Here is a 23,523-nt window from a genome sequence, read left to right on the forward strand (position 1 = left end):
GCTTGTGTTAGAAGAGAAAATGCAATTAAAACATCCTGGGGGGAGGTAGATAAACTCTGGTCAAGATAGACCAATCTTTTTTTTTTTTTTTTTTTAAGATTTTATTTATTTATTTGACAGAGATCACAAGTAGGCAGAGAGGCAGGCAGAGAGAGAAAGGGGGAAGCAGGCTCCCTGCTGAGCAGAGAGCCCGATGTGGGACTTGATCCCAGGACCCTTAGATCATGACCTGAGCCTAAGGCAATGGCTTAACCCACTGAGCCACCCAGGCGCCCAAGATAGACCAATCTTGACTTCACGAGGCTACCTCTGGCTGCCTCAAAAGAGAGACTTGGAGCACGTTTTCTATTATGTATTTTCAATTTATAGTTCCCATCACATTCTCACATACATGTTAAATACGCTTCAACATGTGAGTTTCACTCCACTGTGACTGTGGATTTACTCTGTTCTTTAAAGATCAAGAGTTCTCAGGAAAAAATGTTTCACCGCCTCAGATTTAGACATGATCTGGTGCATTTGCACATCTAGATTCTGCAGGAGTAAACAGTTTTTTATTTCTCGTAATGAAATGAAAAAGAAGTAATAAAAGATAGCTTAGTTTATCCTTAGTTATTCTTATGAAGCCTCTGTCATTTCATTTATTAAAATTTATGGATCCAAAAAACCTAAGGCTATTTACAAATAACTTGCAAATAATTATGTAAACATTGACTGCATAGTCAACCAGTTGCAATCCATATAGTTCATCATAGCTGATAGTAAAATTAAAATATAATGCCTGTCTTCTTCCAATGTTTTTTTAAAATACCATTATTATTATATTAAAAGTAAAATGACTATAAATTTCAAATGTCCTATTACTGAGCAAATGTCATTCAATAAACTTATTTTTACAGTATGAAAAACAGAACATATCATCTCATCAAAACTGTGACTCAATGATTGATCTTTTATGCGTGAAAAAGATCAGAATTGTTTTTTTGTTTTGTTTTGTTTTGTTTTGTTTCGTTTTCTCTTGTCACAATCTTATTTCATTCGTTGGTAAACACAGTAGTGTTTAGGATCTGACAAATGATATCTTCCCATTTTTCAATTCTTTGGAATGACAATCAACAAATAATATCTTAGTATCTTAAATACATTTACTAATGTAAAATATATTACATCTAGAAAAGCCAACAAAACAGAAAATTGGCTCCTAGGTTATTCCTAATATAAATTCTATAATTTTATATTTATTACTTCCTATACATACTCAATGGAACAATACCCAAGGAATTTAAACTTTTTCAAAGCAATAAAATTAATATCTAAAGGAATGCTTTGTATAATTCTGTAGGAGTATCTGTGTGTGTGTGTCTGTGTGTGTGAGTGTGTGTGTGTGTCTCTGTGTGTATGTAGATAGAAAGGTGCATAGATCAATCAATAGAAAAATTAGAAAAGTAAGGAAAAGCATACTTTAATTAAATGCATAATCATGGCTGCTGATCCATGTTACTGATGCTAAATGGTTTTCACTTTAATGAGCCATTTTAAATGAAATGGTTGCCTGCAATTAGACATCTGCAATCCAAGGAAAGCAAGCCAACTATGTAGTCTGGCTGCCAGAATTACAGTGCATTCCTCAGCAGGACAATGAAGAGAAAGGATAATTGTAATTATCACATATACATCTTTAGTGTTCTGTGGTTGAAAGAGTGTGCAAAACAAGGCTTCTTAATATATTTAATTGCTACGTATTAATAAAGGGTTGTCAAAAAGAGTTGCTTTTAATGTATCCATATTCCATTAGCAGTATTACTACCCCATAGTCACAAAGTACATATTTCAACACAGGAACCTGCATAAAAGGAAATAACAAAGGGCTCTCACATTTTATGAGTCTCAGCTATATGTCTGGGGTCACAATTAAGGGATTTGGGTAGGTTTGGGGCACCTCAGTGGTTCAGTCGGTTAAGTATTTGCCTTTGGCTCAGGTCATGATCCAAGGGTCCTGGGATGGAATCCCACATTGGGCTCCCCAATCAGTGGGGAGCCTGCCTCTCCCTCTCCCTCTCCCTCTGCCTCTCCCCCTGCTCACACACTCTCTCTCTCACTCACTCACTTTCTCAGATAAATAAATAAGGTCTTTTTAAAAAAAAAAAAAGGTTGGATGGGTTATCATGTTCCTAATTGAAGACAAGTAAAATAGCTCTTAAAATATTTGGATGAACATCAAGTGTTGTATTTGTCATAGATAACTGAGTCAGTAAGGGCAACATATCCATCCTAATAGTAAAGATACTGTGTGCTCACTGTATGTACTGTTATCTACATGTTTACAAATGAGGGAACTCAGGCACAGCTGGTGTAACCAATACACCCAAGTCCACACTTGTACTACCCACCAATGCTAGTCAGAATTCAAACCCAGGTCTCGGGCATCTGGGTGGCTCCACCAGTTAAGCATCTGCCTTTGGCTCAGGTCATGAGTCAGAGTCCCACATCAGGCTCCCCACTTAGCAGGGAGTCAGGTTCTACCTCTCCTCTCCCTGCTGCTCCTGATCTCTCCCTTTCTTGTTCTATTTCGCACATGCATGCTCTCTCTCCCTCAAATACATGAATAAAATCTTTTAAAAAACAGAAAACAAACAACAGAAAACAAAACCTAAATCTGGCTTTCTTTAAAGACCGATACGGTCAACCACTTTAATTAATTAACTTATTTTCATTTTCTTTTTAAAAACAACTCCTGGTGTCAGAAATGTGGATGCAGATCTTGGCTGTGCCACTTCATTGTATGATTTGCATAAGTTGTTTTACCTTTTAAATGTCAGCTTCCTTGCATGCATATTAAATGGAAATGCAAATACATACGATGGGGAGTTGTTTATATAATTCAGTGGAAATAAGGGTCATACTGTATGTAGCACATGGTATGTACTCAATGGGCTGATCTATTATTATTAGCTGATGACAGCTATCCGACTCACATCATTTAATCCTTATACCTGCCATATCTGTGGTAAATTAATCCTACTAATTTCAAATATCTTTGGCTTTCAGATTAGATGCTTTTTATTACCTCAACAACATAATTTATCGAAATTATTTTTAAACCTAATGCTACTGCATTTGGGCAAGTACCATTTGGTAATTTATTCACAACCATCTGCACATTTTATCATTTCTGTTTTAGCTATTCCTTTGTGTACAGATCTTAACCTCTAAAATATACCTATCCGCTTCATGTGCACAGAGGTAACTTTGAATTATCTATAAGCTGTAACTTCACTTTACATTTTTAAGCCCTCACCTTTAAAGGTGGAGCTGCAGGACCTTTTCCCCTTCCCATCTCTCTTCACAGTCTCATCTCCTGTCCGGTCGTGTGTATTTTGTATTCTTTGCACAGCTCCACGGGAAACGGACTGGGCCCTCATTATAGCGCAGTCACAAGGAAGAAGAGCTTTAAAACCAAGATTTCAAATAGTTTCTCTTTCCTCTCAGGAAAAGTAGAAATCAGCCAGACAAATCATTAAAAGATAAAGAGTTGAAAGAGAGCTTGCAACAAGTGATGTGCCTATCGTGTACCGGTTTGGTGAGCAACACCAGGCGAGCTGCGGGGAAGGGAGAACAGCCACAAAAGAGAACCAGGCCAGGCCACCCGCAAAGAAGCTTTCCTGACTCACGTTCCTGGTGAGGTTTCTATGCACTCCAAGAACATCAGATGTACCAGTGTTGGGCTTTATTCTTTAAAATACATTTTCCTATCAAATATCCTGTTCTATTTTCTACTAGCTCTGCATCATTCAGAACAGGATTACTTGAAATATGAAATAATATTCATTTTTTCTGTGATATTTCCCCCAATTCTAGTCGCTCTATTGCCACGTATCAATATAAAAAGCATGTAAATCAGAATTAGTTGTCTCGTATTGTTAAATCAGGCATATTTGGAAAGAATTTATGTTTCAGTTGCTAAACATAGCTTAGTGTCTGATGTTCAGTAAATATTTAAGTAATTGGATATATGTGAATGAATTGGTTAAAAAGTGCTTATATTTTACTATATATAATATTTAATATAAAATGTGAGATGCTGAAAACAAAGACCAAAATACAGTTTAGGGCAAATATTGTTAAAAATTAATATCTTGAGGGCGGCGCAAGAGGACGGGGCGCGGCGGGGGACACGGCGGTCGCCGCGGGGCTCAATGGGGCAAAAGCGACGACATCGTCAGCGGCGGCGGCGACGGGTCTTCCTCCTCCCTCACCCCCTTGCTCCTTTTATTCTTCCTCCTCCTTTCCTCTCGTCCAATTCCCCTAACGGCGGCCCCGATCCTACGTAAAGGCCTGACTTCCTGGCACCACAGGGAAAATAGGGTGCAAGCCCAGAAACTGTTTCCCCATCACCACTTGTTGAAAAACTGATTTGAAGGCATCTCCGGGTTTGAACAAACGAAAGTGCCAGGATTTCAAGCGTCTTTGGTTTTGCGCTGCAGACCCTTCACTACTGAGTATCAAGACAAAGAAAACTGGAAACTGATCGGAACCTTATTCAGAGTCAGAATGCAAAGAGTTGTAGTGACAGCACCACCTGCCCGAAACCGTTCTAAGACTGCTTTGTATGTGACTCCCCTGGATCGAGTCACTGAGTTTGGAGGTGAGCTGCACGAAGATGGAGGAAAACTCTTCTGCACTTCTTGCAATGTGGTTCTGAATCATGCTCGCAAGTCTGCCATTAGTGACCACCTTAAGTCAAAGACTCACACCAAGAGGAAGGCAGAATTTGAAGAGCAGAAGGTAAGAAAGAAGCAGAGGCCCCTAACTGCATCCCTTCAGTGCAACAGTACTGCGCAAACAGAGAAAGTCAGTGTTATCCAGGACTTTGTGAAAATGTGCCTGGAAGCCAACATCCCACCTAAGAAGGCTGATCACCCAGCAGTCCGTGCTTTCCTGTCTCGCCAGGTAAAGAATGGAGGCTCCATACCTAAGTCAGACCAGCTGAGGAGAGCATATCTGCCTGATGGATATGAGAATGAGAATCAGCTCCTCAACTCACAAGATTGTTGACAAGGAGGTTACCACCATTGTGATCAAGATAAATGTGGAGTATTAAAGTTAAAAAATATTAATATCTTGATACATTCAAGTAGGTACTAAGTTTCTATTTAGGCAAGGTGGCAGGCAGCCCTATAAAGAAAACAAACTCAAAATCTAGTATTACTTTGCTTTTTGGACTTGGTTCCTATGTGGTAAAAATGTTATGAATAAAAATGATTAACAAGTATAGCCTTCCATTTCAAAACACAAATGTGTTTTGCTTTATCTGTATTTTTTCAGTTTTTAAAATATGTAAAAGATATACAATTCAACCAAAGAGAAGACAGTTGTGCACATAAAATGCTAAAAATACATAGCACTCACGTAATTTTATAGTCCCTTTATGTACATTTTTTCAAACGTGTAATCATTATTTGGTATTTTTGACAATATGCTGCTTTGGATATATGATGTAATTTCCACCAATATAAATCCCTATCTTCATTTGGAAGACTGCAGTCATCAATTAAACTGTCACAGGTTTGGTTCCTACCAAAGCCAAGTGATTATAAATGTTTATGCTCCTCGCTGTCACAGTTGATTCCTGCTTGTATGCATATCTGAATTACAAGTTTATTATCAAATCAGAACTATAACCAATTCACAAGGATATTATGCATTCAAGTTTTCTTTAAGCATTTAAAAATGCACTAGTTAGATTATTGATTCGTTTTAGTACCTTTCGTTGGCTTCTAGAAAATCACTGCTATAATCTTCTGAGTCAACAGACACTATCTTTGCACTAGCAAGTCTTGATTTTCTAATAAACATAGAGGCTAACCAAGCATAACCACTTTTAATGAGGATTAGATCTTTTCTCTGGACACTGTTTGCATAAGAAGCTATCCAATACACGAGGATTATTCTTTGAATCCTCTATGAAGAGAAAATTACAATAATTATCTTAATTTTGTCATAATAATTAATTCAATTTAATTATTAAATTTAATTATTGTAAACAATTTTTAAAATTTTATTGTAATAACTATCTAAGAACTGTCTTATGTTATTATGTATAGAAGTACCTTTTTCAATCTTTAGGAGATTTTTTAAAAATCCTGAAAAACCAAAGACTATTTAAAATGAGTGGTTGACTTTAAGATTTTGATAGTTTCATTAATCAAATTCTCACAAAAGTATTGCTGCAAATAAACTTCAATAAAAATGGGTTATGTAATCATCATGCAATTTACATTATCAAAACCAAAGATAAATTATCATTTATCTTAAGAATGTATAAAATAAAATTCATTTCCCTTGTTGGGTGGAGCAATCAATCAGGTGAGTATAATGTGTCGTGCTAAATGTAGGAAAATCTAAGCAGTCTTTGGACAGTCAGTAAGCAGTGTGAAGTGTTGATCTCTTGAATTATGTCCAGAGAGCTGGGGACTTTATAAACATAGAAGATGAAAATTGTACATTTAAGAAATAATGGTTTGGGGACGCCTGGGTGGCTCAGTTGGTTAAGCAGCTACCTTCGGCTCAGGTCATGATCCCAGAGTCCTGGGATCGAGTCCCACATCGGGCTCCTTGCTCCGCAGGGAGCCTGCTTCTCTGTCTGACTCTGCCTTCCACTCTGTCTGCCTGTGCTTGCTCTCGCTCGCTCTCTCTGACAAATAAATAAAATCTTTAAAAAAAAAAAAAAGAAATCCAATTAGATCTTCAAATTAAAAAAAAAAAAAGAAATAATGGTTTGGCTGGGGTGCCTGGGTGGCTCAGTGGGCTAAAACCTCTGCTTTCGGCTCAAGTCATGATCCCAGGGTCCTGGGATCGAGCCCCACATTGGGCTCTCTGCTCAGCAGGGAGCCTGCTTCCTCCTCTCTCTCTGTCTGCCTCTCTGCCTACTTGTGATCTCTGTCTGTCAAATAAATAAATAAATCTTAAAAAAAAAAAAAGAAATGATGTTTTGGCTAAGGTAAACAGGTATCAAAGCCGAAACTAACCACTGAGTCATTCATCTGATAATACTACTTATATAACAACATAAAAATATTATATCTTTTTCCAGATGATTCCTTTATGAACATAAAAGAGAAAATGTCTTCTGCACAGAAATAAGTAAAAGATAATCAACAACTGTCTAGTATCTGCAGATGTCAGCTCAGATTCAGTAGAGGTAATTTAGATAAAATATTTAGATAATTTAGATAAAATATTTCAAATTAAAATAGTGATGATTCTAGGTTTCACATTTATGGAATACCATAGAACTAAAATCAGACAACCTTTAAAATATGGGACAATCAACCACTCAAATGTTGTTCCTAATGTTGGTCCTTTTGGGAAATCCTGCCTTGGGAAAAGGTCAGACAAAGGGCAAGAAATCTATAGCTGTATAAATTCACCTTGAAGAGCCACATGTGTTGGGTATAAGAGCAGCAGTTTAATATATGAATAATTGTTATCCATGAAAAACCATAAGCTTGGATCACCACCTCAAAATAACTACTTGATACACTGAATTCACAAAGGTGAAAATAGCTTTTATGGAAGGTAATGCTGAAGGCGATGGGAGCATAGCAGAGACACCAATATAGAGAGAGCAATAAAATAAAGATAAGATCGAAAAGCCATGTCCAGATTATAGGAGTCCCTCAATGAAATACCTATGGGATAAGGAAATGTCAGAATACAGATAAGGGGGGAACTTCTCATCATTTTAGTTTCCAAATTTCCTACATCCCTGAGCTCTTATATTAATTGACCATATCACTTATTCTGTCACCTCATTAGGTTTGTCTTAAGCATTTAAAGTGTCTCCTCTTCCCCCAACTAGGTACCACTTTCTAAATACAAGAATTATGACTTGATCATCTTTCATTAATGCTAACCAAATTCTTCTATGCACATTTTATGTGCCCAAAAAATCCATTTTGACTGCACATCAGAAAAAAAGACTATACCTAAGATTAGAATGACTATATAATTTTTTTTCCAAGCTGAAGCTTTTTTGAGAATGGGGTAAGAGGATACATTATTAACCATTATTCTCTGACAATCAGAATTGTCCAAGACACAACGAACTGTATGACCACCTAACCTAAGATAAATATGGCCACTGTGCAACTTCATTGAAGGTTAATATAAAGTCAAGACAATATAAACAAGCAACATTTACTGACCTACATGAAGGGTACATATGCTTTCAATATTTTTAAGACCACATCATTCTCAACTTCAGTGGGAATATGATCTTCCAATGGCAGGAAGATTTTCTACACTGAATACCATTTTAAAACTCATTAAATAATGGCACCCCTAGAACATATTAAGTACTAAATGATCCTAGAACTCCATTTAAGCTGTCCCAGTTTTTTCAAGGTTGACATTGGCTCAGTCCTGGTTTTTCTCTAGAGAATCAAAGTATTGTAAATGGGTTTTTGCAACAGACATGGTAATGATCTTCATGGTTGCTATAAGTTCCTTTCAAGCATTTAAGCTTGAAATAATTAGTGAAATTAAAATGTTAATTTAACAGAAAATAATATCATTTCTATTTTTAAAAAGCAAAGACTAAATTGTAAGTTAAGTCAATAATGACCATGTCCTTAGAAAGTTACAAATAAATGATGCAGGTAGTTGAAATATAATTTAGAAAAGTCTACTGAAAGTCAATTTATAGTATTAATTTTAACATGAACATTCACTAATTATTCAGTTTTTTTTCCTGTTTTTAACCAATTTGGCTTCCTCCTTTCAATTTCATCCACACTATCTCTTCTCAAAATATAGCAATTCTTGTGGTATATTCAGTGTTTTGTCTTTAATAAGTCAAAGTTTAACTTAAAATGTGACACATTCACTCAATTCCCACACATAAAAACACAACTGGGCAAAGTAATAAAAATAATAATAATAAAGGAATAATGTTGAAAGAGGAGAGATCACATTAGAAAGTATTTAAAATATATCACTGGTGGTATAGATACATTTAGTAACTCTATACAATGTAAAATAAGAAAATGACAGCAAGAAGAGTTAAAGGAGAGAGACTTTATAATAATAAATATTACAATCATCTGTGGGCATTTTCTCCATAAGATATGAAATTCACATAAAAAGGGAGACATCTAATTTCTCTCCTTAGCTCTCTTTGTTGCCCAACAATGATGTCATATTTTGAATTTATGTCTAATTATTATTTATTATATAAGGACCGTTGAGTTTCTCACATACTTCACTGGATTTCACTTATTATTTACTCGGTTAAATACCTTAGTGTTTAGAATCCTCAGCTGTAAAAAGAAGGGATCACACCAATCAATCACTAAGGTTTCATTCAACTCTAGGATTATGATCTTATAATTACAGATATTCAGTATGGTGCAAAATGCATCTGCAGCCACAGAGGCAGGCACTTGCAAGATATTCATGAGATAAAAGTATTCTCAAGTTTCTAGTAATTGGCTTACTCAAAAAAATGTTGCTTGGCATTTTGCAACCTATTCTTATTTTTGAGATTTCTAAAATAATTTTCTATCTTAGATGCTACAGTGGAAAATTTTGTCACTTGGTTGATATGACTCACAGTTGAGTTCTATTATGTCTAGAACAGAATAATAAACACTTTCTCTTATTTGTGTGTGTGTGAAAATTTTACTTTTGCAGTTTATAGAGTTAGTTTCTGAGAAACAATAGACTTGTAAAGAAAAAGATAAATGTTGAGCATGAGTCACTTCTATTTCAATCTTAGCTATCTTGTTATCCTTCATATTTGAGATGACACTACTGACCCACTCAAAGTAGTGAGTCCATTATTATTTTTTTTAACGGATTTAACTACTTATCCATTCTTTCTGTCTTACCTATATCCAGATATGACAAAGTATATCTTTCTGGAAGATGTTTGGTATCAGGATATACTTTCTGAAGATGAAGTCTTTAAAATGACCAAATTGTATGTATTCCTGAGTAAGATGCTCTGATCCCTTAAAAGAAGAGTTAAGAAAACAACTGCCCCCCTCCAGATTATTCTATAATGATCACATTTTATATAACTAGCTCCCATATCTTGTCTGTTTGTTCGGTCCTGTCAACTTTGGACTCAGAATTTCTTGGTCTCTGACTGATGCCACCATCCTACTTATTTCCTTGTACCAGGAATTAGAAGTTTCCCTTCTCATCACCATCTCATAGCATTTCATCCCTTTGGTCCTCAACTTGCCTACCAAGGACCAATCCAAAAGTAGCTCTACAGTCGGCATCCATTCCACCATGCATATAATCCATTTGGGCTATCTGGACGAGGAGAAGACAGAAATCCAATAAAATGGGACTAAAAAGTGGAGTTTCAGTCACTGTACTTGTACTCATTAACATCACCTGTTATTTCTAGAGGCACAGATTCTAGTCACTCTAACTATATACAAACAATTTCATCAGTAATAAAAATGGTGAGAAACATATAAATAAATATAAGGACAACAGATTATGTAGAGTCAAATATATAGATTTGCTTGGATCTGAAAGTAAAAAGAAAGAAAAAATAGGAAGAATTAGTACATTTTAAATGTAGCACTATAAAGTTGAATCACAAAAGTTATTTTTAAAATGGACTACTAGAGAGATTTACTAGATATATGTTCTAGTCTAGTTCTGCCATAATCAGTAAAATCTTGAGATAGTCACTAACCTCCTCATACTATAATTTGTTTTGTTTATTTAAAGGGAAAAATACTACTAATGTTTATATATTTTTCAGAAATGCCTGAGATGTGGATGTAAATAATAATAGCAACTACAACACCACACTTGATCCTCACTACAGGTGCTTTTAATAATAAAGTGGAAACATTACTGACCCTCCTGATAGTATACTATAGTTTTAAAATAATATTTTTAGAGTTTATACAGACTAAATGTTTTGTGAAAATGTAAATCTGGAGAAAAGAGTTGAGTGAAAAGATTGAATTCCTTGAGAAGCATGCAATATTGGAATTTGGAAGTAATTTCTTTAAGGCTAGTAAAATAGAAGATATATGCATGTTGTATATTTGACAATGTCAGAATTCCATAGTAGTTTACAAAAAGTTAAAGAAACATGAAATGAAAATAATGGAAAGACCAGAGTAAAGAAGTATAATTTAAAAAGGAAATGATAAAGAAAACTAAATGTAGAATAACACTGAATAATGAAGAAGAGAATACACAGAATATTAACAAATATTAAGTTTATTTCCATGTAAATCATTGCTATAAAACCTGCCTTTTAAAGTAGAAAAAAAGGGAGGGTGCTTTTGAGTAGCTTAGTCAGTTCAATGTCAGATTCTTGATTTCAGATCAAGTCATTATCTCAGGGTTGTGAGATGGAGCCCTGTGTCGGGCTCTATGCTGGGTGTAAAGCCTATTTGGAATTCTCTCTCTTCTTCTCCCTCTGCCTCCCCTCACTCTCTCTATCAAACTCTAAAATAAAATAAAATAATAGAAAAAGAGACATTCACATGTTCTGAGAGCAAAAAAAGCAACAACCTGAACTAAATTGTCACTAAGTACATATAAATTAAAAGAAGCTATCTGTTTTAAGAAATGGCAACATCATTAAAAATTTCTCACCCTGATAAACAAAGGAATGCACCTTATTCAAATGTTGAAATACAACTGTTCAATTTTGCCAGTGAACTAAGAAATTACAAGATTGCTTATGATCAGTTTCTTAAGTCCTGGCATCAGTAAACAGTACCTTTACAGTGAAGGAACCAAGATGTGAAAATAATTCATCTTTGATGTAAGAAATATAATTGCTAAGATTCTGGCTCTAAAAATTGTTTTTTTTTTTTTTTTAAGATTTTATTTATTTATTTGACAGAGAGATCTCAAGTAGGCAGAGAGGCAGGTGGTGGGGGAGTGGGAGTGGAGGTGGGATGCAGGCTCCCAACCAAGCAAAGAGCCCAATGCAGGACTCAATCCCAGGACCCCAAGACTATGACCTGAGCCAAAGGCAGAGGCCCACCCACTGAGCCACCCAAGCACCCCCGGCCCTAAAGGTTTTATAAAGCTATCTGAAAATAATTCTTTTTAAATGTTTTCTAATTATATTGAGATGTAATTGACATATTACACTGTGTAACTTTATAAAAATAATTCCTAATAGAGCGATTTCATCCAGTAGCAAAGTAAAGATGAAATTACAGTTTTGAGGGGTTCCTGGATAGCTCAGTCAGTTAAGTATCCAGCTCTTCATCTGGGTTCAGGTCGTGACCTCAGAGTCATGAGATCAAGCCCTGCATTGGGCATCTCGCTCAGCAGGGAGTCTGTCTGAGATCCTCCCTCTCTCTCTGCTGCTCCCCCTTGCTCTTTCCCTCTCTCTCTAAAATAAATAAATAAAATCTTTTTAAAAAGGAAAGTATAATTTTGAATTTCAATTATTCTTTTTTTATTCATTTTTTCTTTTCTTTTCTTTTCTTTTTTTTTTACAGTGTGTAAAGTGAGTTCAACTCAAACTTGTTATTGTTTTTTTCATCCAGGCTCTTTTAATTTTTTTTACTATAAATTTTTTTACTATAAGCTTATTTGATAATTGACATTTCCATATCTAATCTTAGATGACTGAATTATTACTTGTCTGATTATTTTCCAAAAGTACTAAAGATATATGTCATATGAGAAACATTATGCTAGTGAATAAACAAAGATGAAGAGTCTAGAATGTTTTAGTGGGAAAAATACTGGTGTCCCAAAGCTTTTAAGACCTACGGCAGAAACACCAGGAATTATTACTAGATAATGCCTAATGTGTATTTTAATTTAAATCTAAATTAAGCAAAATTCTGTTAGCTGAGTAGAATATTTGTTTAAGAAGAGACAAATTAACTGTTATGCTTAAATAAATGATGAACTAATAAGGTATTCAGGTATATTCAACTGGCTTACTCTAAAAATATAGAACACAAGGAAAAGAACTATAATACAAAAATGCTTTCGATGTAAAAATTCATTAGTTATTTAGTGTACAGTGTATTTAGTATTTAGTATGACAGTCTGAGTTGACAGAACACAAACTTTTTTAAGGGTATTGGGCTGAGACTCTCATAATTACACTGGGAACACATTGAAGATACAATACTCTTTTCTGAAATTTTGCTTTAACTCCAGAGATGACAAATGACCCAGGTGGGGTGAGGGAGGGGAAAGAGAAAGGAAAAAAAATCATTTTGAGCTATAGTGAATATTCAGCAAAAATAAAAACATCTTTTTCAAAATGAATAACTGAATTAATTGCACCTATCTTTAATGCAAAACTTAGTGTTCTTGCTTCCCCCCCTCTCTCTCTTTTGGAAAATGTATGAGCTCAAAAATATCACAACAACTTGTGCTTCTTTGTGAAATGAAAATAAAGAGTAATGCTATCACCACAGTGGCTCTAGGAGGAGAGTCAATGGACTATTAAATGGGAAATCATCTGTTTTCAGACTTTGCTTTGCCACTATTACATTCCTCCAGTGAGCTGTTATCTGGTAAAGGGGCCTTAATCGCCTCCTGTGCTGGCAGAAAACCTCCATGCATTTAGTACAGTTATTCATATAGTAATGTGCAATCACCTCCACATAAGAATTCCAGCTAAAATATATGCTTTCTCAGCAAAGCACTGCCATTAGTACATCTAACTGCCCACTGAACTCCAAAGACTTAATATTATTCTATCTCAGCCTATTGGAGGCTCATTGTTTAATCTGGACCTATTTGATGGTTCACAGTTACTTAGCTAATTTCTCCCTTTTTTCTTTCTCGTTTTGGGTGTTAGTTCCTTGTTGTAAGACATATACAGACCTAAGTAAATGATATAAAATCAAATATTAACACTAGGTCATGTATATGTTTGGCTAGCAATGAAAGTATATTTTGCTCTAGCTGCTAGATAAGTTAATGGTGAGATGAAATGAAAAGCATAATAGCGACCAATGGGCCTGAAGAGAATGTGCCCAGTACTTTCCCCAAACAGCTGCTATTTGATTCAGAGAATCTGCCATGCAACAAATTAAAACACTTAGGACAATTATGTAGTCATGAAAAGAAAGCCTTTGCAGTATGTTGCACATTTCAGAACATATATTTATATGGCTTCTTTAAAATATATTAAAAGAAAAATATTTCATACATATTGTTCTTGGGAAGTAGAATGAGAAAATCACAAATTTGAGGGAGAAGGAATGCAAACATTGAAGGAAACATATGCTTTGCAGAGAGTTAAGCTTGTATTTTGCATGCTTAATAATTGCAGAAATTTTCATCAATTTGTATTTTCTTCAGTGATAGATAGGACTGAGCAAGCTATATAATAAAGTGATGACTGTATTCAGAGCATGAACACAGTATGTCAGCATTGAAAACCCTCCCTTGGGTGAGGATCACATCTAAGATTTGGTATCAAATCTCCACTTCTAAGAACAGTACAACAGGATAAACTAAACTAACCCCTATGGGCCTCAGTGTCTTCACCTAAAAGCAAAAGTGCTAAATTAGATAATCTCAAAGTCCCCCTTCCTATTACAAGAGTAGAGTCTTCTTCATTTTGGCAGCATGGTCTCACAAGGATTTTTTACAATATGCTAAGAGAGTCACAACCTAAATATGGGAGGAATGACCATAGTTGGGGATATAAAATTTATAATATTTTCTCTTTCTTCCTAAAAATCTTATAGCATAGAGATAATGTGCAGTCCTTATATATCTTCAATTGTTCTTAGAATATCAGTATTCAGTAATAGTAAAAAGACTTTTTTACATCCAAATTAAGACTTGAATGTCTGACCTTTTTCCTCTGATGTGTGATATTTGTCACTATTATCCATAAAAATGTTTATAATAAAATGGTTCTTCTAATTCCTATCATAATCATGCATCTGACACTCAGTTGTTTCCCAGTTATTTTCTGGCGTATTCTCCCTCCCTCAATATATTATAATCTCCTAGAAAATAACAAATATTATTTTTCTTCATTTTTCTTAAAGGGCACCTAAAATAAGATAAGTGAATTTGCCAATAGCAGAGTTGAGTCTTGTTAGGGTACTCAGTTAATATCAGTATGCAGTTTTTAATATATTTTAATAAAATATATAAAAGCAAACATTGTGAATTAAAAAATAACTTGGGGTATAGATAAGATAATAATACTTCATAAACCAACATTGACAGGAGGGTAAATAATACTTTATTAATAAATATGTTTTCATTATTAAGAAGAATGACTAATATAATTTAATATGACATTATATAATTTATAGAAATCAGCTATTTATGAACTTGGACAGCACACTTTAACAAAGACTAAATAAAGACTTTCTCCCAAATACATATAACATTTTGCTAAATTCAAAGATCAGTTTTGGAGGATTCTTATGGATTCAGTATATTATTGTGAATGTCAATTGCCTTATTTTCAATGATAAATTTAAATTGGTACAATTTATTCAAATACTTACACATTCATCACATACATGTGTGGCGAAGTACCTTTCAGTATCAAGTAGTGAAGATAAACATTCAGGCAACTGTGTTGGTTCCATCATGGAAGGAAGTACACACACACACACACACACACACTCTCTCTCTCTCTCTCTCTCTCTCTCTTTGCCTAATCCCACTAAACATACATAAGGGCAGAGGTTTATCCCATTAATTCTGCTAAAAATTAGATGATAGGCCTCAAATGGAATTGCTCATGCTAAGTCCCACCCCACCAAACCAAGACTTAAATTACAGTTTTGGCTCTTCCAAGAATGGAATCTTAAACTAGTCAGTCAGGAATCCGCTGATCAGCACTAACTAGTTCAGTAACCACCCTCAGAGACAATGCCATCCCGTAAAGTAATCTTGAAACTACCAATCATTTCTTTGGTCTAGTATAACTTTCTTGTTCTCCCTTCTGCTTTTAAACATCTCTTTTATACACCTTCTTGGTTCTCCTTTCTACCTGCTAGACTAGATGCTGTACAGCCATGTAAGTCAATTTTTGCTCCAATGAACTCTTAAAAATTTTTAATATGCCTCAGTTTATCTTTTAACAATTCTCATCGCAACAAGTGACTTTTTTCCCAAGGAAACTTCTTGTAACACAATTCCAGGAGTCAATTTTTTCCTAATTAAAAGCATGTCCTGTAAGTTCTGAACCCTTAATGAAGTTAGTAATTTAATTTGAATATATCCATTTCCAATGAATACTACGTCAACGTTAATACTCGGAAGTATGAAAGGAAACAAGATCTTTCTCATTATTAAAGTTTTATTTTACTTAAAAAAAATGCATTACCATTCAGGAAAGAATGAAAGATGAAAGGTGGTTTACTTTCCCATGAAGGTTTGTCAGACAGTACACTTGAATTTTCTCATCTTATGCCACCCCCTTGCCTTTTTTCTCTGCTTTCATTGTTTGCTCCCACTCACAACTCCTTTTTCTATACCTCATTCACAGGGCTTGCTAAACCAGAAACACCCCTAGAACAAATCCAAACACTTTCCATTCTTCTTTCAAAAATCCATTTCCTCCACAAAGCTACTTAATTAGATGGAAGTAAAGTGCTAATTTGCTAAGGGGAAAAGATCATTTGCATATCAATTTACACACTTTTCTCCAAGTATTTATAATTAGAGAGCAATCAACAAGCTTTTGAAGGCTGATAGAAAGGGGAAAATGATTCCTGTGGAGATTAAGGAGGCAGTAAAGTATGGAGATGAAGGGGCATTGGAGAAGGAGCCAGACATCCTCACATTGAGCAATAAATTTAACCTTTTGGGATATCAATTTTTTTAGCTATAAGATGGGAATAATTTTGCCTATTCTAAAAGTACATAGGCTTTAAGAATTAAGTTCACCATGCATGAGGGTCCAATACAAGAGGACTGCCTGTCTGTTGTTGGTTAATGGAGTCAATAAGAAGCCATTATTTGACCTTTTTTATTAGAGTTACTTTCTCTGCAAAGAAGAATTAATGTATCTACCTTGCAGTTGGATATTTAAATAAGTCCAAAATATTTAAAATATCTGGAACATAATAAAGAATCAATGAACAAATATTTATAATTACTATTTTAGTTCCATATTTTATGGAATCTTAATGATTTTTCTAATCAGTCAGAGCATCAGAACTTTTAGAACCTTCTCTGGCTATTGCTTTCTTCCATTATAGTATACCTCTACTGTTCATTAGATCCTTCCTCTGTCAAAGGAACATTGGACCCAATTGTATTTTTTGCCACTGCCCCTCTTTGCTCTGCTCCTTTTCTCCTTGTTACTATTAACTTTTTTTTTCCTTTTTAAGTAGGCTCCGCACCCAGCATGGAGCTCAACGCAACCCTGAGATTAAGACCTGACCTGAGCTAAGATCAAGAGTTGGATGCTTAACTCACTGAGTCACCCAGGTGCCCTTATTTTTAATTCTTAATTGAACACCATTCAGGTATGAAAAAATACTGCCTAAAAGAATATTAGAAATTATGTGAGCAAGTAATTTTCTTTCTTTTTAAAAGATTTTATTTATTTATTTATTTGACAGACAGATCACAAGTAGGCAGAGAGGCAGGCAGAGAGAGGGAAGCAGGCTCCCTGCTGAGCAGAGATTCTCAAAGTAGGGCTTGATCCCAGGATCCTGCGATCATAGCCCACTGAGCCACCCAGGCGCCCCTGGGCAAATAATTTTCAAACTGTATTCTTGAAGCCTTAGGTTTATCCATAGATACTCAAGAGTTGACATAGGAAAGAAAAGGTAGAAGGAAAATTGTCTGGAGAAGAGGAGCCGGTAGAGGGGTAGGGGTGGAAGAGCTATAGAATGAGGACCTATGAACTACGAATAAGAACTATGAATAGGAAGAGTGGGATTTCAAAATTTCTTTCAGGATTTCCAACAGATACTATCAAATTTTTTCCCTTAAGTAACACAATTTTGTTTTTTTTTTTGTTTTTTTTTTTTTAAAGATTTTATTTATTTATTTGACAGAGAGAAATCACAAGTAGTCGGAGAGGCAGGCAGAGAGAGAGAGAGGGAAGCAGGCTCCCTGCTGAGCAGAGAGCCCGATGCGGGACTCGATCCCAGGACCCTGAGACCATGACCTGAGCCGAAGGCAGCGGCTTAACCCACTGAGCCACCCAGGCGCCCACAATTTTGTGAAAACACTACTTATTTGAGTCAAATATGTTCTATAGTTAAGAAACGTAGGGGAGAATATGACTTGTTTAAGAACACAAAGCACATTTATGAACTGAATGGGTATTAAAGCCAAGACAAGGGGGCACCTGGGTGGCTCAGTTAGTTAAGCCTCTGACTCTTGGTTTCAGCTCAGGTCATGATCTCCATTACGTGCGATAAAGCCCCATGTCCGGGCTTGGGGCTCAAGTCTGCTTGAGATTCTTCTTTCCTCCTCTGCTCCTCTCCCTGCTCACGTGCACTCTCTCTCCATTTATGCCATAAATAAATAAATAAATAAATAAATAAATAAAGTCTTTGGGGGTGGGAGGAAGTACTGGCATTCCCTTTCAATGGTTCTTCCACGTTTGTTACTAAATCTCAAGTTTCTCTTCAGCTTTCTTCCTTCTTCCTTCCTCCACTTGCAAGCATGCCAGTTTGGCAGCTGTGTCAGAAATAATTCTCTTTCAAAAAGGGATTAATGAAGATCACTAAAAACAAACAAACCAACAAAACACCCTCTCGTGTAACTTAAACATGTATGGGCAGTTTTTGGATTATATTTTACTCGTGGCATAATGAAAGATGTTGGTCTGATCTTTAAATTCCTAGATGTAAACTAGAGTAAACTCTTCATAGTTTCCTAAGTATTCTGCACTGTCATGTATTTCCATGACTTTGGAGAAATCAGTTTCTCTGACTAAAAAGCTCCCCATCAGTCCTGTCTTCCACCTCCTCTACCAGTGATTTCATCTTCCAAGGTTGAGCTTAGCCTCCCATGCTCTGAGAGGACTTCCTTCAGATGTAACTACATGCTCTAGACATGCACCTTAGTTCTTGCTCAATTTCCATAAGCACTTAGTGCCCTGAGTGACATTTATTTGTTCACAGGACTGTTTACTCACTAGTCTGTGGCACGAGATATACACTATATTATTTCCTCTCCATTTAATCTGTGCCTACCAAAAAAGCTAGCAAAAGGCAGATTTTAAATGAGGCTTTGAAGTTGAACAGAAATTAAACACAAAACATAATCTTAATGAAATTTTCTAAATTTCTGCTATAACATCTTAAAGCCCATATTTGTGGTGTTTTTATCTGAATTCATTTTATGTGATTCATTTCCTGAACCTGTAAGTAGATTTGAACTTTTTTTTTTTTTTTTTGGTACACTAACATTAGTCAATACTGAAACCATTCGAAGTATGCTCTTAATATTAGAGTCACACAGTTTATACATTTGTATATTAATGTATTTCTTTATATTTTAATTTTTTTACATTTTAATTGTTATTTAGACTTTGGCAACACTTTGTAATACCTTAGCATGTTTAATATAATACTTTTTGTTTGCTTTATATTATAGATTATTTTAAAATCAATTCTTCTGATTTGGAATTCAAAATGAAAATCTGTTTTTAAAATATTCTATTTATTTATTTGATAGAACTCATGCATGTGCGCATAAGTATGGGGAAGAGGCAGAGGGAGGAGCAGACTCTCTGACGAGTAGGGAGCCCAACATGGGGTCTAGATCCCAGGACCCTGAGATCATGAGCTGGCGCAGACACTTAACAAGCTGAGCCATTCAGGCACGCGAAAATGACGCTCACTTTTAAGAAATTCAAGTGGATAAAAGGTAAAAAGAAATAAAATGGCTACCAAAAAAAGCCTTGTGACAGAGCAAGAGAATTAAGAAGTCTTAAAAGTGAAATTAGACATTGTGTATGATAAAACTTAAACATGAGAACAGCTACTGTATCAAAAACAAACGAGCATGGGTGTGATCATCTCTAAAGTGAGTCTCCAAAGAGAAAAAACCAAATGGGTAATTCAAAAGAAAACATTAACATTTTAAAAGCTAATGTCAAAATAGAATTTTTGGAAGAATTTCTCTAGGATAAAGTATTAAAGTCAAATTTTTAACTCAAAAATTTATTTTTGTTAAATTATTTTTTAAAAATTTTTGTTGAATTATTATTTGAACAGTTTTCTTAGAGAAACAGGCACAGAGTAAGATACATCAATTTATCAAAAGCATGGGAGTCAAGGCATCAAAAAGCATGTTCAATTCTGGATACTAACCATTGGAACAGGCCATAAAACTCGTGTGGATAGTGTTTCTAATAGTTACTGTAAAACTCGACTTGCTAATTCATTTAAATGTTATTTTTGCAGGTATGAGTGAAATTTTAATTTTAGAAGTATGATCATTTTGGTTCTCCTCATATTAAAAAAGAACCTTCCAGGGGCACCTGATGGCTCAGTGGGTTAAGTCTTTGCCTTCGGCTCAGTTCATGATCCCAGTGTCCTGGGATCAAGCCCCATATGGGGCTCCCTGCTTGGCAGGAAGCCTGTTTCTCCATCTCCCACTCCCCCTGCTTGTATTTCCTTTCTCACCGTGTCTCTATCTGTCAAATAAATAAATAAAATCTTAAAAAAAAAAAAAAAGAACTTCCAAGAGTTAAGAGAAATACTTCCGATAAACGCATAATACTAAAGTGCTTTATCAGCTCAGGAGGAATGCTCTGGCAATCTACCTCCATTCTGCATGACCCCTTAAATAACAAGTGAATATACTACTCTAAAATGCACTAGATATTTTTTTGTGTTTCAATTTAAGAAAGAAGGAGTGGGATTTATTTCACTAAGAAGAAAGCTTATTTTGAAAGCAATAAACTTCATCTGACAGCTTAAATAAAAAAGGTTTTCGACTTTTAATGTAATATAAAAGAAAGAAAGCAATCCCAAGGCAAGCTTAGGGTTTTAGGATACTATACTTATCCCATTTTCACTTTTTAGAGAATAGATGACAAAGGGACAAAGAACAGTTAGGCTGTTTTCTTTGCTTCGAAATGGAGAGATATTTCAAAAGACAAGGATTAGAAAGTTTAAGTTTCTCTGTTACAAATATAGCCATATTTGCTTATTTCTAATCATAGTCATTGGCAAAAACAAAGTTTTAAAGGTCTTGATTGATCAAAGAGATTAAACACCAGTAACAGAAGCTAGCAAGAAATAGTTGCTCATCATGTAGACTTTGACTAAAGAGTAGCGGGAATGGAAATGTCAAAATAGCTCCAGTGAAAAGAAACTGATTTGTCATTATCTTTCACTGAATACCTTTATAGCTTAATAGACCTTGTTCTAGAGGATAATAAAGCTCCCTTTGAGTCTTTCCTTTGATAAATATATTTCTTGAATAACATCTATTTATTTTTGTTAAACAGAACTCATATTATGATGTTATTTATTTATAAACAAAGTATCTAATTGACGTGGGTCTCCTTCAGCCCAATTACCTGAAGGAAATTTCAGCATTCTGAATTTTCAGGAAAGCAATAGCACCATTTAATAAGTCCTTAAGGAACACTACTCATATGTTATAAAATTTAAAATTTAAAGAAAAAAAGGTCAGGACATTGTTGTTTCGTGTGTATAAATCAGTACTGGTAACAGACATCATGGCTCTAGGTAGAATACTCGTACGATTTTTATTTTTAAAAAGAACATCTCACAACCTCAAGGACATGGGCCGTTTAGTCATAGCATCTTCTTTCTGACAGCCTTCCCTCCTACACTTACAAAGAGGACTGCATTCATGCTTTCTTTTATCTTTATCCTTGTGATAAGCTTCTATTGTAAAAGGAAAAACTGAAGGGTTTTGTTTTGTTTTGTTTTTCTGATCTTGACCAAACATCTTAGAAATATATTTTCACTTATATTTGTGCCCCTACATTAGCGTAGATAGGCCTCATCTTGAAGACCTCTACTTTTATTGAGGAAGCATATAAGATATCTGAGAAAAAATAATTCTGATTATATGAGTATTTAATTATTGTGCCTGCTGTGTGAATTTTAAAACATACAAGAGCCCTTTACCTAAAATCCAATTGGAAACTATAAATAAGGACTAAACAGTGTGTTGCTGAGCACTGTGGTTTGAGTAGGGATTTTCTGGTTAATGATATTGGATGCCTCTGAGAATATTATTTCCCTCAATGGTGGTAAAAGTGAAAATTTAGCTCCGATACTTTATTGCCCATGAACACTTTGTCACCTGAATGAAGCATTTAGATAGTTTTAAATCTTTACTAGTAACAAAATATCAATACCTAGTTAGCAGAAAATAAGATACATATTGCATAGCTCACTCTTGGGAATCTGGCCTTTCTCATGCTCAGATAGATATAGAAAGCCTAATGGATATTTGACATTTTATGTCAAAATTAATATTTTTACTGCAATCCACCTTAGTAAGTGGTGTACAACCATTATTGTAAGGAAAAAAATGAGGAAGTATAGAGTGTTGTTCGAAATCATTGCTTCTCCAACTTTAACAGGCATACAGATCACTGGAGATCTTGTTAGGAGGCAGATTTTGATTCGGTAGGTCTGAATGAAACCTGATATTCTGTATTTCTGCATTGATCCTGATGCTGCTGTTCAGTGGGCCACACATAGAATAAAAAGGTTCTAAATGACAGCAGTCAACTATAATCCTACGGTCTAAACAAAAAAACTTTAAAGTGTTGAGAAGCTAAATATATTTTTTTCTATGATTGACTCCATTCAATTTTAATTATGTTTCTAATCATGATTGAAAATTCTAATTTCAGCTTGGCTGCAAATTTACTCAGTCAATTGGAGTGATTAATTTGACCTAAGTAGGGGATAATTTATAGTTCATATTTTAGCAGTTGAAGGAAATTTGGAAAGCAAAATAAATATAATTTTAGTATCAAATTGCAGTAGAAATATTGATAGAAACAACCACTATAAAACGCTTTTCTAAATGTCAAGTATAATGCCACAGTCTAGCATTTTTGAGAAAAAAGTCCTGCTTCCTAGCTTTTATCATGTAATATTTTGGCCAATTGTTGCTGGTCTGTGTGCCCAGAATACGTGAAAATGCCACTATATGTTTTTAGTCAGGATACTTTGAGTTCAGATGTGAGATGGGAATTCTCTAACTGATTCATCTAACATAACACACTTTCTCTTTTGATCTTACATGTAAGTCAATAGTGCTCTTTGACATTCAAATTCTCATCACATCATTAAAGAAATTTTATCTTGATGCTTCGCTTCAGAGTGTTTGGATGTAAGTCACTGGCTTCCCAAGGAAAGTATAAGTAATGAAAAAGCTATTTAAATTCAATTGTCTCTTTTAATGCAAATTACTGCATCATGTAGTTTATTAATAGTTAATATTACTACCACATATTTAGAAAGAACATGTATAAGCATATGGTCATGAATATTACTCTCTGGAATTTATATTAAAATTACAAACTTCTTGTATCTCAAATTATGGAACCAA

General features: G+C 34.8%; 1 protein-coding gene and 1 pseudogene across 4 annotated transcripts in view; one reads left to right on the forward strand and one right to left on the reverse strand.

Moving 5' to 3' along the window:
* The window catches only part of GRIK2 (glutamate ionotropic receptor kainate type subunit 2), a 652,846-nt gene that overhangs the window by 311,594 nt on the left and 317,729 nt on the right, over positions 1–23,523 (reverse strand). The window lies entirely within an intron of this gene.
* On the forward strand, positions 4,297–5,124 carry LOC309864394 (CGG triplet repeat-binding protein 1 pseudogene; annotated as a pseudogene). The gene has a single exon. The product of its transcript is annotated as a CGG triplet repeat-binding protein 1 pseudogene (transcript).

The sequence above is a fragment of the Mustela nivalis genome, assembly GCF_964662115.1.
Source record: "Mustela nivalis genome assembly, chromosome: 5".
Classification (NCBI taxonomy): Eukaryota; Metazoa; Chordata; class Mammalia; order Carnivora; family Mustelidae; genus Mustela; species Mustela nivalis.